This window comes from Lucilia cuprina, chromosome 4, assembly GCF_022045245.1.
Source record: "Lucilia cuprina isolate Lc7/37 chromosome 4, ASM2204524v1, whole genome shotgun sequence".
Taxonomy (NCBI): domain Eukaryota; kingdom Metazoa; phylum Arthropoda; class Insecta; order Diptera; family Calliphoridae; genus Lucilia; species Lucilia cuprina.
The window spans coordinates 1,653,307-1,676,567 of NC_060952.1; the positions used below are offsets into that span (position 1 = coordinate 1,653,307).

Genomic DNA, 23,261 nt, shown 5'->3' on the forward strand with positions numbered 1-23,261 from the left:
CGACTTTAATATAAGGATTTAAATCTGCTTTGAAATTAAAAATACTTAAGTGGATATTATATGGCCGCTAAAATATCGCCCGATCATTATGATATTCGGTAAAGATATTTTAGTTCATATTTATGCCAGTTATGAATGTAATTTTAATTTATATGGGGGCTAGGTTCCCCGAACCGATATTTATTATTCTCAACATAATATTTTCTAATTGCTGCATGATAAACATATACGTTTTTACGCAGTATTCCTAGGAGTCACTTGTATGGGAGCTATGTGAAAATTATCCCAACATCTGTATTTGAAAGAATATTTGTGGGAAATTTCAGCTCCCTATAGACATTCTGTTTGAACACTTTACTGTTTTTAATATGGACCCAGAGTATATTACGTTTATGGGTCTACGACCAATATGGGTTACAACTATTCTATTCTATTTTAAAAAAATAGTATCCATTAAGCTAGAAAAAGCAATATTTTATTAAATTTATTTTATAATTTCCCTACAAAAATCATCAGGTGTTTTTATCTGATTAAATATTAAAATTGGCCATAAATTACTAATAACGTCTAAGTATTGTTGTTAAGAAAATAAAAAAGGAGCATTATTTAAGAAATCAAAAATCTACAATTGATTTAATTGACTGATTATAAATCTTTTCATTGTACTTACTGTAAAGTAAATAATCATGTTACACATACATTCATACATTCCTTTATTCCCTTCTTTTATTACTTCTCACTTTGGTTCTGGTGGTAATTGTTGTTGGTAATGTTGTTTCTATGGAAGAAATTTATTTCCTTTGGGACAATTTCTTTTAAATTGTCGAATCAGTGAGTTTCTTTACACTTCTCATTTTCTATTTATTTTTAAGGTTTTGCCAAAGTTGAAAACTTTTCAACACTGTTGTACACTTGAAAATGTGAGTTTGTTTAATTTTGGCCACATTAATTGTTGTACTTGTGTTATGTTTTAAATATTTAACAACATTTAAGTAACATTTTTCTTTCTTTTGTGTGTGTCTGTGTTTTTTTTTTTAATATTTTTATGTTTGTACTTAGATGTTGTTTTTTTTAAGTAGATTTTTGTTTTACTTTTTTGTATAATCACTTAACTTTTTTCTTTTAGTTAAAATTTGCCTTTTTTGCCTTTAAAGTCTTTTAAGGATTTATTCTTTTAATGGAGGGAAAGAAGAAATGATTTTATTAATGTTTTAATTTTATTTTAAAATAATATTTGTATTTTCCTTTCGTGTTTTTTATATTAAACGATTTTTAATAAATGATTTTTTCCAGTCACGTTTAATTTTTCTTTAAATTACTTTTTATAATTTAAATTATAATTTGTTATTTAATTCAAACCTTATTTTGTTTTTGCAATAATTTTTACATTAATTTTTATGTAATTTGTATATGTGTGTGTTTGTTTTGTATTTAAATTAATGGAAATTTATAAAATATATTGTGGGCTTTTACATTTCATTTAATTGCAACTGTTAATGTCATTAATTTAAGTTAGCGCAAAAGTATTTATTTATATTTTTTATTAAATCTATTAGTAGTACATATGCTTCTATATATGTGTGTACATACATAAGTATGTAGAAATTAATTAAAAATTGAGCTAATTAATTATAATTTTATGATGGCCATAAAAAACAATTTAACAATTTGCAAAAATGCTGTTGAAAGTGCAATTATTTCGTCTTAATCATCATTTTAATTTGTTCGTATTATTAATTTGCTAAGTCACAAAGTCAAACATTTGAAAAACACCCAACAAAAAAAATTCCAAAAAATTAAAAAAAGGTAAAAAATATACTAAATTTACTTAATTGCAGTACTGATATGTTGATTTGAAATGTTAATCATTGTTTTTGAATGGCTTCACCAGAAGGTGTTTTTAAGTATGCACATAATTCGATTTTAACGCATCCCAGCAAAAAAGTATCTTGACAAAGAAGTTCAAATGAGGTTTTCATATACATATGTATATTTTTTATATATAAAATAATTAAAATTCCTAAATTACATAACGTAACTTAAAAAATCGATTTGGATAGTAAGACAGACACCATTTCAAAACTAAAACTAGAACTGTCGGAATCAGAGTTACGCATTCCACAAAGCTCTTAAAAGAATGGTTAAAGCTTTGAGCAAGTATGCCAGTAATGAGCATTAAAGGCTTTTTCTGAAGTTGACCTTATACGGGGAGTAGAATCCTCATAAGGGAATAAGGGAAACTCCAGCAGTTCTTGGTAGATAGAGTTGAAAATTTTTATCTGGCGTACAATTTAAAAGTACAAACCTAAGAGAAAATTTCATCCAAATCGATTTTTTGAGTTGAGTCACTTAACACGAATACGCACCTGTTCAAAAAATAGGTTTGTGCATTATTTTTTTAATTAGAAAATGTTTAATCGAAAAACACTTCTAAACGATAAAACTTAAGTCCCACTTCTTATTCTATTCTATTCTATTTTTTTTTTTTTTTTTTTTTTTGAATTGAGATCATATTTTCGACAAAATAAGAAAAACATGAATGTACATAAAATAAATGTCCTGATTAAAAAAACACTAAAACTTTAAACTTGATTCAAAAATCAAGATCTTTTCTAAAATCTTGTATGATTTCATTTAAAGTAATTATTTTTTTTATATGGAATTAAAATAAAAAACAATTTTGTTTGACAATTTCCAAATCTTCTAAATAAGTAAAAACTATTTTTCTATAAAATTTTAAAAATTATAACAATTATTTAAATTCGTTTGGCTTAAAGCTTAAGAAACATGTGGACACATATGATATTACCTTAAAGAGCTTTGTCTATTTTAAATTTGTTGTTTTTATTTTTTTAATCTTTTATTAACATTTTCTTTATGCAAATTGTTTATTTTAATTTTATTCATATGTTTTTTTTTCATAATTTAACTTGAACTATTTATTTAATTTGGAATATTTAAAAGTCCAAAAAAAACAAAGTATTTATTTAAATGAATATGCCATTAGTTTAACTCATTTTGTTTATTAGTCAGTTCTTTTATTTTTTCAAAAAAAAAAAAAACAACTTAGTAACACAAATTTTTCTTTAAATAAACAAAAAACAATATCGCTTGTGTTAAACAACAAAACAATTGTAAATGTATGAATTTTCATTATATTTAAATCACAGACAAATTAGGAATATTGATTATTTTCGAAGCGGATAAATTGTTGTTGAAATTTTCGATTAAAATTAATAGGTTCTATAAATAACCAGAAATTATATACATTGTTATCCATAAAAATATTTCAAAATATTTATATGATTACTAAAATTTTATTGAACAAAATTTTTTAGAAATTATTATTTCCGATTTTTTTTATTTTATTTTTTTTTTATTTAATAATTTTTAATCCAACACTTAAGCAAAAAATAAATGTCATAAGTATTTAATTTTTTACTTTTGCTTTTAATTTAAATTTTAACGTGTGTTTTGGACCGGCTTCAAGCAACGACTAAAACCGTAATAGCCTTCATTGAATAATTTCTCGTTTTCTGATACTTTTCACAAAAAGACGGCAAATATGACTGTCAAGTTTTTATCACCGTATTAAAAGCCCCATTCAAACATCAATACGCCAGCAACAAATAAGACAGAATAAGAGCAAGAACCAGAACGAAAAATAATAGTCGATTTGGCCAATACTACTGACAACACGCACACAAAAATATTATTTTACCAACATGAAAATGCTGCTGCGCATCACACAGAATTTGTATGTTTCAAACTAGACTAACAAAATTAATATAAAATTGTTATTGTCGAACAATCAACAACAAACCATGCAAACAATATAAATAAAACATTCAACACTCTCATTCATTCATTTATTCAGTCAGTCAGTCAGTCATTCAATCTAAAAGAAAACATTGAATTCGCCGCATACTAAATAATACCAGCAACAAACAACAGGTTCAATGCGAAACAATCAATTGCAAAACAAACGAAACAAAATCGAGTGTATACGAAGACACGAGACTATGTAAACAAACAATGTTTTTGGTTTTGTTTCGACATGTTGCTGCATGCAGTTGTTTTCTGCTCACTCTCATACCAAAACAAAAAAACTTGTACTTAACACAATAAAAGAATTGTTAACCAACCTATATAGACCATGGCTAAAGCATAACGGCAAATTCGCTCTTGTTTTGTCTACACATCAGGGGGTCTCTCTTAAAAAGAGACTAAACGGATTGTTTTGTACTATTTACCAGATTGTGAGTTTGTGTTTTTAAAAAGCTTTTCATTCATAAATTTTCTTTAGCATGTTGCATTTACAGTTAGACATTGTAAATACATATAAAATGGTGGGGGGTAGGTGGAAAGCTATTCAAGTTCGATGTTGTCGTTTCGTTCAAATATCAGTGTGTTTACAAACATATATTCATATATGTACTTTATACGAGAAAAGTTTGGCGCCATTTTACTTAAGTTTAGTATTACTTACTACACGTGCATAGATGTTTGAAATTATTGCTTTAATTGTAAACAATTTCTAAAAACTAATTCTAAAAAAGGAAAACTGTATAAAATAGCTATACAGTTAAAGATTTTACACAGATATTTTCTATTGATGAGGTTTCTTTGATATTTAAAATGGAAAATATGGGTCTACGGCATTATTTAGTTACCATACTAGTTACCGTTAAGTATTAATATCCATAAATAAATTATAACAATTCATTTTTCTAAAAAATGATACAGCTATAATCTTTTAATTTTCCTTTAGGAATGACTTTAACATTTGGAGAAAATTGGGAGGATTTTCATTAGAAGCTCTCATATGCATTAAACACAAAAAACCTGAAAAAACTGTTAGATCTAAAATACTATTAGAGCAAGAACAGTTTCAACAAATTAGCGGACTAGCAATAGGGAATCTATACGAATCGTAAATCTAGTTTTTATTTATATTGCTTTAAGGGTAACAAATATATGGCTCAAGGATCGTTTCATAAAGACAGTTTTCTTCTTAAACTATAAAACACACTATATAAACACATTTCAACTTCCAGTCATACTAATTAATAGAACATTAATGGCAATACAGTATAACAACAATAAATTTCATTCATTAAAAATTATTATACAAAAATAAATGAAAATTAAGCCTGAACACGAGTAGCAATTAAAAGTTGTGGATGCCAAAACAATACTTATGCACTCTTCTACCAAGTTATTACAGGAGTCCAATTCCAGACCAATGACTTAAGTTTTACAGTTTAATACCCCTGTGTATTTAGTGGCATTCAAAGGATTAGAATATACATACAACTTAAATATGCTTTTATTCCTTCGACTATCAAAACTCAAAAAATTCGAAATTAAACTTTGTTGAATAAGTTTTGGTTGTTCAAGTAAAACCACTTAAATATTTATTAATATTATTTATTTTTTAAAAGTGTCTAGTTGCGACAAAAAATACCTAAAACTAAGTGATTATTTTTAATTTAAGCATTTTATGAACTACAAACATACATTTTCTATTGCTTAAGTTGAATTTACAAAATAAAAATGTCTATTAATAAGAGTGGCCCATAAAGTGGTATTTTGACTGATCTGTCCAAAATTGATTTTTATACCTTACACCACTATAGTGGGGAGGGTATTATACGTTTGTGCTGATGTTTGTAACACACACAAATATTGGTCCACGCCAAATAAACTATTATCTCTCTAAAAATTTACACAAATAAGTTTTATATAAATATAAATGACACTGCAGATTTTCGTAAAGATCGGCCCTTATTTGACCCTATCTCCAATAAAAACCCCCCTTCAAAAAATGTCTTAAACGTCTAAAATTGACTTGTAACCATTTGTATCGCATTGAAAGTCAACAAAACAAACTGTCATTTTAAATTATACCCTTTGCCCAAATTTAATGAGGGTCGGTCCATGTTTGACCTATATTCTACATAAAGCCTCATTTAGAAAATTTTGTTTTTTTTATCAATAAATTGCATAAATACTTTGGAATTAAGGTGAAATTCAACATAAAAGTTTATTTATGAAATATAAAAATTTTTAAAACATACTCATGGTGTAGGGATTATATGGTCGGCCATGCCCGACTATACTTTCTTACTTGTTTGAGTTGGTAATGTTAAGTAAGGCCCACTTAAGGCTCGTAATCGGACCAGTATGTATAGATGTATATAATGCAATTGCAAATAAAGTATGCACCTTTCTTTTAAAATATGTGTAATAGTTGTAGTATATTAAAAATGCTTATGTTCCCTAAAGTAAAATTAATCAATGCCACCTTGATTGAGTTATTTAAAAATAAAGTGTACTTTTTTAGGTCAGATTGTACCAAATCTAAATTTTTGCAAATTCATTGTACAACAAAAAGTTATGGAATTGCGGTACAGGATTCCTTACAATATCCTTTTCCGATGTTTAGTAAAATTTTGCCCAATGTCGGTAGTTCTTTAAACATTGTGTTACAAATGTACAAAATGGGTCATTGATGTACCATTGTACTTTTGAAGATCGAATTGTACAAAAAAAATACAATTGTACCAATTTTACAAACCCTGTCGTAAACATCATACCTTTTTTGAAAAATTTTTAAACATAGCTAAAAATAAAATCAATTATGTTAGACTTCTTAATGATTTAACTTCTCTACTATTATATATCAACACCACATTAAATTAAAATTGATTTATAATAAAATTTATTTTTTACTCCACTCAGAAGTCGTTTTATCCGTTATAACCGAGCGATCATCGATGAAACATTGTCCCAAAGTCAAACTTAAAAAAGACAAAGTTCAAAACCTCACGCTACAGATAAAACGATATACCTCCTCATCGCGGGCGCGAAATTTTTCATTTTGCAATGAAAAATAAAGAAGACTGACTACAGAAATGATCCTGTGAAGTATAGTCTTAAATTTTCGCTGACACAATTCAACTATTTCTAGAGAAAATTATATAAACTCAATGAGAATTATTTCAAAAAATTCTATGTATGCAGATGAAAAAGAAAAAAACAACAGCTAAAAATAATACTGATAATAATAAAAATACCCATAGTAGTTTTGTTGTTGTAGTTTTTATGTTATTTTTAAATTAAATGACTAGCTGGTAATGTTTTAATATTGGGCAAACTCAAATCGCTCACAACGATCATGCTTAGGCAAACAAACAAATTTACAACAACAGCAACCACTAAATATAAATATGTATGGCTACCCAAAGAACATAATGTTAAACAATTATACAAATTATGATGTAAGTAATATAGAAAATATCTTAAATATCTTAAAATATCTACATTAACATTTTTAAAATAAAATTTAAATTAGAACTTCATCGAAAGCGAGTATTAAAAGCATTTTAAGACATTGTGATGTAAATAATTATTATAAAACAAATTATAAAGGAACTACCCAGTAATTCGGTCGGACAGTCCCGAAATACCTATTTAATTTACCACTTAGGGCTACCCCTAGCCACAGAGCGTCCAAGTAACTACATATGTTAATACAAAGAAGTCAATCATTACCCTAAACATTACGAAGATGCAGCAAAAGGTTTAAGTTAGTTTTTCAAGTGTCTACTCTCTAGCTTACAAATATGTATGTAATCTTTACTATACTACATCAAAGTAATGCAGACGATAAGTAATGAAAAGTTAATGGTTAAGTAAGTACAAGTCATTTGCATGATTTCGCTGGATATGTATAGGTACCATTCTCATGAAGGTGAATTTGTTATTAAAGATGATAACAAGTGATAACTTGTTTCCTTTCATTTAAATGTCCAATTTTAAAGTGAAACATAATATATATTATGATACTAATTTCGAATAAATAATAAACATCTGCATCTACTGATTGAAATTAAAACCAGCTTCCTAAATACTTCTCTCTATTTATTTAAATTATAATTTTTTTAATTCAATAAAACAATAATAAAACACAAAACCTAAACACAATTACGTGAGACAGTGGCAGTAGCAACTGAGTTCCAAGTGTAAACAGCAAAAAGGGAAACAAAAAAAAACGTTTGCAAGGTTGCATGTTTTATACAAATTGTTGCTTTTATTATTCTATCAAACGGCGAACGACCACCGACCACCAGTGAAAATGGCCAGAAAAAGTGACAGAGGCAGCGACAACAACGTTGAACAATGTTGACAATGATAATAACGATGATGATGACAATGTTTGCCTTTAAGGCAACCATAACCTCACCACAGCAGTTAAATACACACTGACTTTATTGACATTTTCCCCATTTTCACACTCATTCTCATTGTTGTATGTCGAAAAAATAAAACCAGAAAAAAATAAACTTTTTTTGACACAATAACTGCGTCAGAATGTTATTTAGCAAATTGCTGCTCCTTTTTTCGTAACTTTTTTTCGTATTTGTTTGTATAATATTGAGCTTGTGTCTCAGTTTCTTTTCATGAGTTTCATTATTTTAAGTTTCTGTGTAAAAGTTGATACGAGAGTAATCTGAGAAGCTTTTACTAAAAGTCTTGATTCTTTTTTCAAAAATTGTGTTTTTGTTTTTTTAGAGTTTGAAGAATAGCTTCCAAAGTGGACAATGGAAGCAGCCCTCGTATGTTTGTTTTCAGTTCTGAATCACTGCACTTACAATCACACGTTAAATAAACACTACTTGTCCACGTATTCCCCGAACTTTGACAAAAATTGGCACACCAAATGTAAAATAAGAAAGTAACATGTTTTTTTCTTTTTGATGTCACATATAAAATGATGTGACCTTTTTGTGGGTAATTGAACACGACATCAACACAAACAAGTACGACAACAACCATACTTTCCAATGGGCGTTCCGTTGTTCACTCCTCAATTATCCTTTAACAAAAAACACAATGACATCGATAAGAGATTCATGTACAAAGTCAACAAACAAACTTACACAACCAAAAAAGTTAAATGTTTATATTTGCAATAATTATTTGTAAAAAAAATGGTAAAATTTATAATATGAAGATATCAGCAGCAAATTATTTCATAACAAATAATCTATTGAGTAATGAGATTAAAACAAATAAAATGTTTTGCTAAAAAAAGATATTTAAATTTGTAAATTAATAGCACATATACCTAGGAAATACTTGGTAAGAGTTTTTCGTATTTTCCTCCGAAAATCAACATTTTTGTTCCAAAATCTAAAATTGCTAGTAACTTTGTCAAAATACGTTAAATAGAAAGTTAGGTAAGTACTTACAACAATTGCCTGGAAGTAAGGAATTAAGTAAGAAGATTTGTTTTTGGGTAAAACATTGTTTACAAGAATATATCAACAGCGTCTACTTTAAGTTCTCATAATAAAAGTACGGAAAACACCTGATGACTTAAGTTCGCTTTCGCAAATATTTTTCTACTTTAATGACAAATAAAATGTTGTCAGAACATCACACTTTCATTAAAATCATAATAAAGTTTAAATAAAAGCTATTTTAACATGCGTCTATACATTGTCCTTCGATTCCTTTTATTGATGCACACAAGCAAAAATAACAATTATTTTGTTATTTTTGTCCTCGTTTACCAATAAAATAAATATTATTATTTTATAAAATAACTAATATTTTCTTATATTTGCCTAGTATGTATTTCTAACTTAATATAGACAATAAATATTGTTTTTACCGGAAACATGTTGTTGTCAAAAAATTTCCGTAGTTAAACCCTTTAAGTAGACAACAGAATCCTGCTTAATTTCAAAAGTTAAACCAATGAGCTGTGACTTAAATGATGAGCGTCTTTAGAATTTATCTGAATTCATTAGGGAATGTTTTTTGAACGTTTATATGCTTGAGCGTGTCTTCGTTTCTATTAGGGTTGGGTGTGAGTGAAGGAATTTTTAAATATTGGAAAAGCACGTTTTTAAATATATAAATCTTTAAATCTCCAGTTTTGCCAAACAAACCATTATTTCAATTAGTTAAACAAAAACGAAGAAAAAATCTGTAAGAGTAAACAAAATATAAAATGGAATATTAAATATATTTAAATTTTATTCCATTCGTTCAGACGTTGTAACAAATATGGATGTAAAAAGTACATCAACCATTTAATCTGTGGAGGTGAATAGGTTTGTTTGTATGTGTTTCAATTTAAGTGTTTGTATATTTGTTTGCCTTTATTTATTGCTTAAATTTTTACATATATAATAAAGTTACTTTAGCATAATATGCGAAAGTAGAGTTGAAATTTTGGTTTATGTATTATTTGTTAGAAATGACTTTCCCACTTTAAAGATAAAAATATCTAAAATCTACTTCAAATAAGTTTCTGAGTTATAATATGAAATATAATTGGAAAACCAGTTGTATGTGCAATATCACATACATATGTATATGCCTATGCATGTGTGAGACAGCAGAAAATTAATTCTCCCAAAAAACTATACTTTAAAAATTTTGAAAAACCACAAAAAATATATTTGCATATGCACTGTATCTGATTTGATTAGCAAACAAAAAATTATTTATCTTGATCATACATTGTTACCCATTACTTTAAACGATTTTATGTGACCCTCGTTAATCTACATACCTCCAGTTGCAAATATTTTCCTTTGTAAATCGGTTGACATTTGTTCCTTTCGTTTCTTGTAATAAAACAAAACGACATACAAAATATGACAGTAAGAATTTTTACTGATTTTTCAGCATCATGTGAACAGCGGAAGTAAGTAGTACAGATACTGGTGACAGGTGCACACGTTTGATTTATTTTTTTATTTTTTTAACAATTTCAGATTCTTTAAAGGATATTTTTCCAGTAATTTTTTATTTTATTTTTTATTTTAAGTTAAAATCTTTAATTTAAATGAAATGTTTGTCAAGAGACAAAATTGTATTTTTTCTTCTTTTCTCCCAAACAAAAAACAAAAGTTTCCCTAGTGTAAACCGCCACTAATGCAAATCAAATTTATGCACATGTCATGGTTTAAATTTTTAATTACACGAATACAGTTACAAACGTAAGAAAAACATTTGATACTCAAAAATTTCGATCAAATTTGCCAAAGAAATTAATTTTCAATTAATAAGATTGAAGACGGTAAAAGTGTCTTTTTATAGAAAAATTGTTTCTTCAATAAGTTCAATTAAACAAATTGACTTCCCTTAATTTATGGACATATTTACGACTGAGTTTACCACCGCATTTGACATTTTTACATTCAAAATTAATGAAGTAGAATTTAAAATATTACAGAAGACATTGAAGAGTAAATTTGTTGTTAATTAGAATAAATGTCGCTAAATGAAAAATCAATAATTATTTATTTACTGTCGGCATAAAAAGTTTATGTGAAGTGCGGTTTTTCTCTTACATATTTCCTTATGGATCATAAAAATGAAATAATGTAAAAAGTTAAGTTTAAATTTTTAAATCTTACATCAAGAACTAAATATGGTAAAGAATGTTTTAAATAAAGATTTAAAATATGCTCAAGATTCAAAATTCTGTACTATTACTTCATACTTTTATATAAGTACTACATATTTATATAAAGTATCAACTTATTTTAATTTTGATGATTTTATTTAAGTAAGTTTTTTATTGCTTAATGACAATTAAACACGTAATTTATTCTATTTATGGCAATCATTTCTCTATTTTTTTTTCCTTTTTGCAAATTTATTCAGCAAACAAAAAACACATAAAAATTAAACAAGAATGGTTTAAGCAATTAAGTTATTTAAATTAAAACTTAACTCAGAAATAAAAAGTAATTTGTAGATTTTAACATTTTGTACTTGTTTAAAATTGCAACAAGTTAGTCTCAAAAAATATTTTAATTGAATGATTTCATTTTACTGCAACCGGATATAATACGATATAATATCCGGCGGATAATATATCCCAGCAAAAATAAAACCAAACTGCTTTCAAAAGAATTACATTTATCACCATTTTAAAAGAAACATAAAGTGAATTTTTAAACATGTGTGAAAGCAATGTTTATTGACTTCCAAGGAAGTGGAAATATTAGTTGTTTAATGCTAGTATTTCCTTTATTTATGTTTATTAAATTTAAGTAAATAATAATAATAACAAAAAAGATGAAAATGACTTCAGAAGTAGTGAATTTGTAATAAAATAAAAAGAACGTCCCGTATTTGTTTCAATAATTACATCTTCCGGTATTTTCAGTACTTCCATGGAGTAAATTCTACTTCTTTGAAAGTCCTTTTTTTTTGTTGTTTTTTATAAATAAAATCTCAAATGAAATTTTTTATTAATGGATTTAAGTTTTTATAGAAATTTAAAAGCTGTTTTCTATGAAATTCAAATATTTAAAATATGAAATCAAAAGAAAATAACTTAATCCTGGTATAAAAAGAATAAACGATAAAGATAAAATGTCGAAAATGCCAGGTAACGAAGTTTAACAAAAGAATTGCTTTAAGGTTTGAGCTCTGGACAAAATATATGACATTTTAATAGAAACCTAAAGACATGGAAGTTGAGAAAAGTACATGGAGCCATAAAAACATATACACGTTTACAAATATACCCCGCAGTAGTTGGTGGTGGTACCTGCACAATTAGCATAAATTAAACTTTTTTGCTTTTAAAGGGAGGGAAGTTTAAGGAAATTATTTGAACGAATTGAAATCCGTTCAACGCAATTGCTTGATTGCGAGAGAATCTCATACGGTCATTTGATGTAATGAAAGAGTTAGAATAAATAAGTCCCAGGTTAGTTCGAATTATAATTATAATTAAAGAATTTATAAAAATTTGTAGTAATTGTGATTTCCTCCTTATAATTACATGTAATTTGTAATTAGAAATACCTATTTTACAATTACAATTACAAGTAATAGTAATTGGTAAATTCTAATTGTAATTACATGTAATATGACTTTTGGAAAATCTTGAAAAGAGATATATGACTCCATCTAAAACCGCTGGGACAAGAGGCCCAAGTCAATATCTGCGAGTATGAATATATAAACAACAATGAAATTTATCACTTTTATCTTTTAGTCCATGTGTCTGGTTGTTGATGTGTATGTAAGTAAATTTTAACAATAAAAATACTCAGCATCATACAAACATTTGTGTACACTAATATATCGTCACCATAAATGCAAAGTTTAGAAGTAAGAACTTAAAATTATTTTTGTTGAATTTTGACATTTTCGTTTTTGGAATATTTTCAGTAAACGAAAATAATTTTCCTTAAGATTTTGTTAGAATACTGACTAAACAGTACCTCTTTTGCTAGTGCTTATGCCACACTTATCATTCAATCAAATAGTATATTTAAAATCAAAATTAAAACTTTGATAAGCTGAATCAAAGGATAATAAGCAATTTTTTTATGTTTTTCTGATTTGTTCATACTGTATGCAAATAAACTTTATTAAGATATTTCTAAATTCAACTAATCTTATTGTTTTAGATACAAACATCAACTTTTTAGTCCAATTGTATTTTAGGTATCGATATATGTTTGTATATATACTCGTACATATACACACCATCTTAAATCTCTTTATAGTGTTCGCAATTAATCTCTCGCTTTGTTAACAAAGAGGGATTTTTGGTAATAACTTAAGGATTAATAAAGTGTCACCTAGTAAAAAATATAAAATACTCTCACACGTACACATTTGTTGGGTACACGTGTAATTGAACTTAAGTGGATGAATATGAAACGCCAACCATCCAACCGTAAAATGTTTTTACTCATCAACAATTCCAGCAAAAGCAGTCTCTTTAAGTTTTTTTTTCTAACGAAAAGGACGACAGACACACTTGCAACAGTTTCCATATCTCAACAAACAATGAAAAAACATAAAACAAATTTACAGTGAGACAATTTGTTGGCTTTGGATGTTATTTGTTGTCCCTTTTTTGGCAGAATTGCAAGCAGTTAATTAATCTTGGAGAAAAAGACATATAAAGTGAAAGTCCCTCCAACAATACCTCTTCTATACACATTGGAATGCTATGGTAATTAAGTTTAATGACTTTATAACCATTTGTCTATTTGACTTTATAGTTTAAGTCAACAATGAAATCCTCTTAAGTCAATTCAAATAGTGTTGAATTATTTACTTACACCTTTAGGTGACGTTTAATGAGGTGTCGAAAACTAATTGCATCTGAGAAAATTTTAAGATATTTAACGATTTAGTTATCTTTACATTATACAGAACGGTTATTAATTAGAAAAATATTAACTTGGACCGAATTAAATAATCAACATATTTATAATTCTAAGTGCTTAAAAGATAAATTGAGAAGCTAAGATAAATCTATATGTATTTATTTAAGGCTTTCATACTATATAAGATAACTTAAAAGCATTATAAAACAAGTAGGAAAGTATAGTCGGGCATGGCCGACCATACCCTACACCATGAGTATATTTTTAAAATTTTTACTTTTTATAAAATTTTTATTTTTTATAAAGAAAGTTAATAATTCCAAAATATTTAAGCCATTTATTGATAAAAAACTAAAATTTCTAAATGAGGCTTTATATAGGTCAAATATGGGCCGATCCTCGGTAAATTTGGGAAAAGGATATATTTCTAAATAACAGTTAGTTTTGTTGAGTTTCATTGCGATACAAATGGTTACAAATCAATTTTAGACGTTTAAGTCATTTTTTGAAGGGGGGTTTGTATGGGGGCTAGGGTCAAATATAGGCCGATCCTTACGAAAATCTGCAGCGTCATTTATACTTATATAAAACTTATTTGTGCCAATTTTTAAAGAGATAGCAGAATATTTGACGTAATTATGGCATAAAAAGTTCAAATCGGGAGGTACGGTTGTATGGGGGCTAGGTGAAATAATGGACCGATTTCAACCATTTTCAATAGGCTTCGTCCCTGTGCCAAAAAACATGCTTGGTCCAAATTTCATCAAATTATCTTGAAAATTGCGGCCTGTACCTTGCGCACAAGGTTTACATGGACAGCCAGCCAGCCGGACAGACGGACGGACGGACGGACGGACGGACATGTCTTAATCGACTCAAAAAATGATTCTGAATCGATCGGTATACTTTAAGGTGGGTATTGGACCAATATTTTTGTATGTTACAAACATCAGCACAAATTTATAATACCCTCCCCACTATAGTGGTGTAGGGTATAAAAAACATAATAAATCTTACAATTTGTGTAGCAATTATGTGCTTAAGAAAAGAACAAAAGAACCAGTGCGATGTACCCACTGTGATGGCAAAAGTTCAATGCTATTCATTTAATTTTTTTTTAATATTTTACCATTTTTTATTGGAAGTATATACATAGATGTGTGTCATATTTTGTTGTCAGTATTTTGTAGAAAAGTAAAGTACTTGAAAATCCTATTTAAACGCTTTTACTTGTCATTAATCTCTTCCATGAAAACAAACGACGACAATGACGCTGAATACGATGAAAATAAACTACAACGACAACTGAAATATGTATTTTACGTTTAAACATACCGCAGTCTGATGTGCAGCGATTAGCGATTAAACTCATACTTGATATACATATCTGTCTCTAGAGTATAACTCAATATCCAGCAGTTAAAAGTAGATGTCCCGAACTGACTCCTCAAATTTAAAATTATAATTGCAACTATTTCGGATGACTTATGTAACTAAGCTAGACAATGGGTCAAATATTATCTAAAGGGTTAAATTAGTTTCCTGTAAAACTACAGGGTACATACAGAGCCTTAACACATGTACTTACTAGCTGGTGTGGCAATCATTAATCAATAAATGTTAAAGAAAACATGGAGGCAACGAACATTAAGGCGTATTTGCAACATTAATTCATTCACTCAATCGTACTGACATCGGCAACAGTAGCAGCAATGGCAATAGCGTTAAAATAATGACAACATTGAGGATTAATAGATATTACGGCCAACATATGTATGTATGCACAACAACAAAAATTAAATCAACTCAACTAAATAATGAACGAAACCCCAAAAATACATACAATATAAAACTGGCTGCCAAAAATTAAATGACAAGAAAAGAAAAACAGATGATGTGTAAACTACTCATGTGTTGCAAATACATGTTCTACTTGCTAACCATTGAACGTAAGTAATTTGTACCGGGAACACGCGCATGTATAGTATAATTACAACTAGGAGGTACAAAATTTATAGGGTCCTTGGTTATGTGATTAATTTAAAATGGTCTCAGTTTTTTGTTTCAACACTTTAATACTTTCTGCCTCGAATGTTTTGTTTCAAAGTCTTTTAGCTTGTCTTTAAAGAAATTTTTATGTTAAATATTACCATAATTCCAAAATTCGGTAAATTTGGGAAAAGGATATATTTTTAAATAACAGTTAGTTTTGTTGAGTTTCATTGCGATATAAATGGTTACAAGTCAATTTTAGACGTTTAAGACATTTTGACACCCAGAATCTTAAAATGGGAGCAACCCTCAAAGTGAATGCAAGGATGAAATCTACTAATGGTATACTTTAAGGTAAGTATCCGACCAATATTTTACAATTATCGGCACAAACTCATAATACCCTCCCCAAGAAAGCTATTCCTATATTGTTGGGAGTATTTGAAATCAGTTTACTTTTCATTGATATATATTCACGATTTTGAATGAATCATCTGTTTTTATACGATCGTCAATATTTTAATGTTTTTTGTTTTAACAAGTTTAATCTACTTTGAAAGACACCCTTTTAAATATTTTTGTGTTATTTATTTTTTATTTTTTTTTTTGCAAGATTTAACAATTTAATCTTTAGCAACACATCAATGAATTTGTTTGTACTTTTAAACTAAACTGTATCTACTTATGACATGAAAACATGTGTAAAAAGAAACAGTTTCTGTCATCCAAAAATATAAAACACACAACCACAGACAACGGTCTTATTAGCCAAAGTGCAATGATCGTTGATTTTGTTGTTTATTTTAAAACATTTTCGTTGCTGCTAGACTTAACAATACAACAGCGCAAATCAAAAAGAAAAGAAAAAACAACCAAAATACATACATATGATGACAAAAGTTATTAAAGATTGTCAAAAGTTTCAGTACTAAAGGAAGAAAAATGAAGACAAACAAACAAAAAATCGGAAAAATCATTTATCATTTCGTCAGTCTGGCAGGACAGGCAATACAGTAGCATTAAACCATAAAATCTAAGTTGCAAAATATAATAATAATAATAATAATATTTCCTTTTATTCCCACTGTAAGCCAGTCTTTATCAATTTACCAAAAAAAATAATACATTTTTAACAAATATCCATTTTTTCTTCCATTTATCAAAAGTCTGTTTATGATTGTTATAATTTTGCAACAATTACTTATAAAATAACAAGAATCTTATTTCAACACTTTACCACAATATTTGAAATTATTTTTTCATTCGTCCTTTCACTTCTGTTCAATTTTATTGCAACTTCTTTTAAACTAATGTTTGTTTGTATTATTATTTGCAACTAATTTTGAATTATATATTAACTTATTACAGCAAAATCCCACCCCTTTGGTGTCCTTTTTATGATGTTGTCTGTAAATTGTTTATGACTTGGCTTGGCTTTGCTGTCTTCATTTAACCATGAACTAAAAGAATTCAAAATTTATAACGTTTTTTTTTCAAGTCTCGCCGCCAATAAACGTGTGTTTAATGAATGTGCTCAAGTATGTGTGTATTAGGATCTATGACTGAGTTGTAGTTGTATTTGTTTGTTTGCTTGTTTTTTCAGTAAGCATGTATAATGGCAATTTGCGTTTTAATGTGTTTTTTGTGGTTAATATAGTACGAGGGAAATGTAAAAAGTTTGTTTAACATGTAGTAACGTGTTTGCACTTTCCCACAGGTTCACCATCCGGCTCTCTCACAACTTGGTGTTTTACAATCTCGGTGGAAAGAGGTGCTACCAATACAACTAGTCTGTTGGGACAGTAAACTGCTTGTGATCATAAGTATTCTCAGCCTTAACCATATTATATTCATTGCGAGTATGAAGGATTTGAAGGATTCATGTTTTGGTCTACGAAAACTTCTCTATGTGCTGTTGCCGATTCAACAGAGGCCATTAATTGTCAGATTTTTTTATACATGAACCAGCAGAATCATTTACAAAAATTGCTACCTATGTGTAAGATAGGCGAGGGACGGTGGTGAGGCGTCAAAAAAATTAAGCCTTCAAAGAAGGTGTTCGCATAAACCACTTCGATGTCTTGTCCCCAGGATCCACACGAGGGATCTTGTAACCTTAATGAAATCTCCATCTAGGTGTTATTGCAGTTTCTGGAGAAAAGAGGTGCTACCAATGCCTCTGTGTCAATTTGGATGAGATTCCTACGAGATTTCTACGAGGTTTAAGGATTGACATTTATATGGATTCTCTTTCATGTGCCGTTGCTAACTCAACAGATATCACTGCGTGATGAAAAATATACCTATTTTAGGATCATATATATCTATTAGACACATACATATGTGGAATTTCATGTCAAGTAACCCAACTCAAAAAATCGATTTTTACGAAATTTACGCTAAGGTTAGTACTATTGGATAGTACTATTATAGTCATATAATAGGATGCGAGTGGGATATCTATTAAAGAAATTAAAAATATTATTTTTTTAATTTTGGCACTTAATTGTCCCTTTTTTAAATGGACGTTTTTGTTTTATTATTTTTGTGCTTACTTACTTCTACCAAAAAAATTTAATTCTACTTTAAACTTTATTTTCGATAAGCCAGATTTAATTTTTTTACCTATAAAGTGTGATGCTACTAACTTTAAGTAAAAAACTTTGCAGTCTGACCTCATATGAAAATATGATTTTATACATATTTTGTAGCAGTTTTTATTTCTTTCTGTTTCTTTTTTTTTGTGGACTCGTAGTACGTGTGAGTATATTTAAATAAATCACTTTAATGCTTGTTTAAAAAACTCTACAAAAACACCCACTAAATTGTTTATTATAAAATTATGAACATAAACAAATTTACACAAAATTTATGTATATTTCACACTAGTAATTTCAGATGATTTTTTTACTTTATTTTCCAATGGAAATTTAATCAATATTTAATATTTTTTTAATAATTTAAAAAAGAATTAATGATAGGCTCTAATTCATATATATTTATTAAAGGTTTATAAAACATATTTTCATACAACATTTGTTCTATGAATCTTTTATAAATGTTTATGAATAAGGCTTTATATATTTAATTCTTTTTTTTTAGATTATTATTTATGAATAAGGTCCGTAAAAACTTATGTTTCAATATAAAAACCAAGTGTAAAAATATAAGATTTTTAACTCAAATTGAGAATACCTAGAATTTATTAAAATGTATATTATTTTGTATGATTTTATTTATTTGAACATCATTTATTGTAAAAATCTAAAATTTCATATAAAAATCCAGATTTTTTTGTCTTTGGTATATAACCTATAGAACTTTAATGAACACAACAGACATCTCAAATAACGTCATCTAATGGAAAGATTTAATAAACATTCAAATTACATTCAATAACTTTAACCGCAATTAAGAAGTCTGTAATGTAAACGACATACAAAGGTAAAATGCATTTTTAAACGATGACGCGGTTGGTTTATTTAGAACTGCGACCACAACTTGTCACTCATGCTTCATTTGAAAACGGTTATTTAAACAAATGAAAATTGTCGTCTTAATGTTACAGCGAGTTACAAAATAAAACGAAAGGTACGAACGAAAAGTAAAAATGTCTTTAATATGACCTGATATTTTACAAAATAAAAAGAAAAAGAAAAAAACAGGCACCACAACCAACAACAAAACACATCCATGCAAGAAAACCATTTATATTTATTGCGGCGCGGATAATCATCTTAATTGTCGAAGATAACAATTACATTTCAACTTAATCTACAAACTAAACTCACTTGAACCAACTAAACGAATTGTATGAATTGAAGAAAAATATTCGACAATAAAAATTAAAGAAAAAAAAACTAAAAAAAAGTAACTGAAAAAAAGAAAAATCTGACAGAATTACTACAAAACACGAGTAATTGTTGTGCATGACCCCATGACAAGAACTCAAAACGGATTATTTTAGGAGCAATTTTTGTATTTTTTATTTATTTTTATAGTCACAAACAACAAAATAATATAATCTTAGAATCAAAACAACAAAATAATAAAAAAAAAAAATAAATCAACAAGAATATTAAATGTTGAGATTTTTTACTTCAAAAGCCACAAAAACAACTAAAAGAAAACCATCCAACGAACCGAGTGTTTCTTGTCAAATAGAAAATTTTTTCTTTCTTTGCTTTTAACTTCATAAAGGATTTCTTGTATAAAAATGCAGATTTGTATTCTGGTATACATACGAAGGGAAGCTTCATTTTAACCACTTGACAAAATAATGAGTTAACAAAAAACTTAAACTCTTTAAAATTATTTTATTGCTGTTTTAAGTCGCTTTTTATTACAGCAGTGTGGAACAATTAAAATGTTTTTTTTTTTTTTTCTTTTTAAGTGGAATATTGGTCCCAGAATATGTGTGCCTAAAGTCAATGTAAATGAAAAAATTAAAACTATATTTTTGGGCCTTTTCTTTAGATAAAAGTAATATTTATAATTTAAAAATTTTCCAATTAATTAAGATGCTTTTAGAGAGGCTATGTATTAGTAACTGAACGAATGTTCATAAAAAGCTGCACAAAAAGTCAGTAGTAAAGTTCGGCCAATGTTTTAAAATTTTGCCAAGCATCAATCTTTCAACAAAAGGCACAGAAATCTATAGACGACGTTAGGTTTATATATCTATTTACGGATATTACGGCTAAAACATTATCAACTTATTTACACGAAATTGTTATTTATTTTTTTTTTTTTGTTTATTTAATTAAATTTTTGTATGTATATGTATGTATTATTTGAAAAAATTCGCCAGTTTTAATTGGTTTTAAATACAAATACAATAATAATAATAATTACTAATATTTATTATAATTTATAATATTTTGTTATTGATCTGTGGTTTTAACAAAAGGTGTTTTTTTTTGTTTTTTGCGGTTTTATTATATTTTGTTTATACGAATTTGGATTTTATTTTTATTGAACACTCGTCCTTCATTGGCGCATCAAATTTGTTTTGTGTTGTATTTTTTGTTATTATTTGATTTCTAATAAATTTTATTCATTGTTTATGAGTTTCTTTAGAGAAATTTATGGAAATTATGATCATAAATCTGTGCGTTTCAATAGACACATGAAGTATGAATTGCGTTTTAGTAGAGTCATGCGAATTGTAGTCATTGTCCTGTAGGTCATTTATCTCCCTATAAACATGAAGTATTTTTTTATATTCTAACGACAACTATATTACAGTCAGTTAAATACATATGTACATATGGATATGTAGCAGTCTGAAAATTGTATCGTATAAGTTTTGAGATTTCCATTATTTACAATACAGATTTGATTTGTTTACTATTTTATTTTTTATTAGCGAAAATCTATAAAAATCAAACACTGAAGCTTTAATGACTTTTTCACAATAGATATTTATTTCCACTCCCTTGTGCTTGCGTGAACATGTTCTTTGCCAACCAACCACCAGTATTCAGTATTCAAGGCCAAATCAATTGTTTTGATATTTTATGCTTAGATATAAATGTTACATAACGACCTTAATTTTTTCTATCATTTATTGTACTTAAAAACAGTAACACCTACTAAATATTTTAAGTACATATGTATGTATATATATGTATGTATATTCAAATATATAATTTTGCTTATGATGCATATATTTAGTAGAAAAGGAAGTATGCACGTATACGTAATATTATAACATATAAATTTTGTTTTATCAAAATTACGCATAGTGTAAGACTACAACTATTAATTTTGATCACAGATTCTCCCTCTTTATACCCAACATTACATTATTGGGAATTAGTATTAAAGCAGAAACTTTTTGTAAACCACAATTAAAGTTTAAGAAAATCGAACATTTTAAACTATAAACTTTATTTCAAAGAAATAATAAAAATATGTTAAAAAAGATAATTTTTTTTTGGAATTCAAATTTTGCATTCAATGTTATTAAATGTTGCAATGATTTTTATTGACCATTTAAAACTCTTCTATTAAACAAACAATCACAATACCAACACTAATATACATACATATGTATTATTTATTAGAGTAGTTAGTTGTTTATTGTCATCCAAAACATTGAGCAAAAACTCATTAAGATCAAATAAACAAAGCCTCAGTACAGCCTCAATCATTTGTTAAATATGTATGTGAATGTGCCAGAGTCAATGTGCTTAAACCCCTTATTGACTTTAATAAAGAAAATTTCGAATTAAAATAAACACAAACTGAATGAAGCGAAAAACTAGCAAATGTGTTTTTGGCATTTTTGTGTATAATGAAAAAAAATAGAAATTGAAATAGTTGTCGTCAAATATTAAATACAAAATAAATTAAAAACCTTCATTTAAATTCTGGTTAAACCAAATCGATTTTAGAATTTAAACTAAGTTGGACAAAATTGCAAAAAAAAAAACTGTAAAATTAATTTACAACCCATGGAGTTTCAAAGACGGTTGAAATGCGGTTTTCGAAGCAATTTCCGGTGAAAAACATTACATAGAGCTACTGAAGTATTTATTAAGATTTTTTTTCATTTATTTAAAATTTATAAATAGATGAAACATTTGGAAAATGTGAAGCTAAGTCTTGTTCACTTTTTTATCTATTTTTGTAATTTAAATGTAGAAAATTCTATTGCACACACACACCCATAAATGGTGACAAATAATTTTGTCTATGAAAAATCAAAAAAAAAAACAAGATTTTCTTTGTTAACTTCAGGGTTATTTACTCACTACAGAATTGGTCAAGTACTGGGAAAAAAATGTTTCTGCCTTTTAAGCTTATTTATCAGCAGCATCTGTATTAGTTGCTGTTGTTGTTATTATTTCGTATTTCGTATTTTTTTTTTTTTTTTTTTGAGAGGATATTTTGTATCCAGTCACTTGGTAAATGGGACATCATTGCCAGCACAGCATGAATTTTATTTTTTTAGCATATTCTTTTGTGTTACCACAGTATTAGTAGTTAAGTGTATAAAACGTTTTAGATCAAGATTAAATTTTAATTTTATACCAAAAACCACTTACTAATACAGACAGACTAAGAGAGTGAGTATTAGAAATTAGTAAAAGATTG

The 23,261-nt window shown here is 27.4% G+C and overlaps 1 protein-coding gene and 1 non-coding gene across 4 annotated transcripts in view; both read right to left on the reverse strand.

The window, feature by feature from the left end:
- The window catches only part of LOC111690610 (neuropeptide CCHamide-2 receptor-like), a 64,011-nt gene extending 62,747 nt beyond the window's left edge, over positions 1-1,264 (reverse strand). For 2 of the 3 annotated variants that reach the window (XM_046949381.1, XM_046949379.1), the window contains exon 1: positions 671-1,264. The gene's annotated coding sequence lies outside the window, so the exon portion shown is untranslated. The remainder of the gene's footprint in view (positions 1-670) is intronic. The other variant, XM_046949380.1, reaches the window with a different exon arrangement.
- Positions 1,265-6,735: 5,471 nt separating this feature from the next.
- LOC111690644 lies at positions 6,736-6,940 on the reverse strand. The gene has a single exon (XR_002762907.2). It is a non-coding gene; the product is annotated as a small nucleolar RNA U3 (small nucleolar RNA).
- Between the last annotated feature and the right edge of the window lie 16,321 nt (positions 6,941-23,261).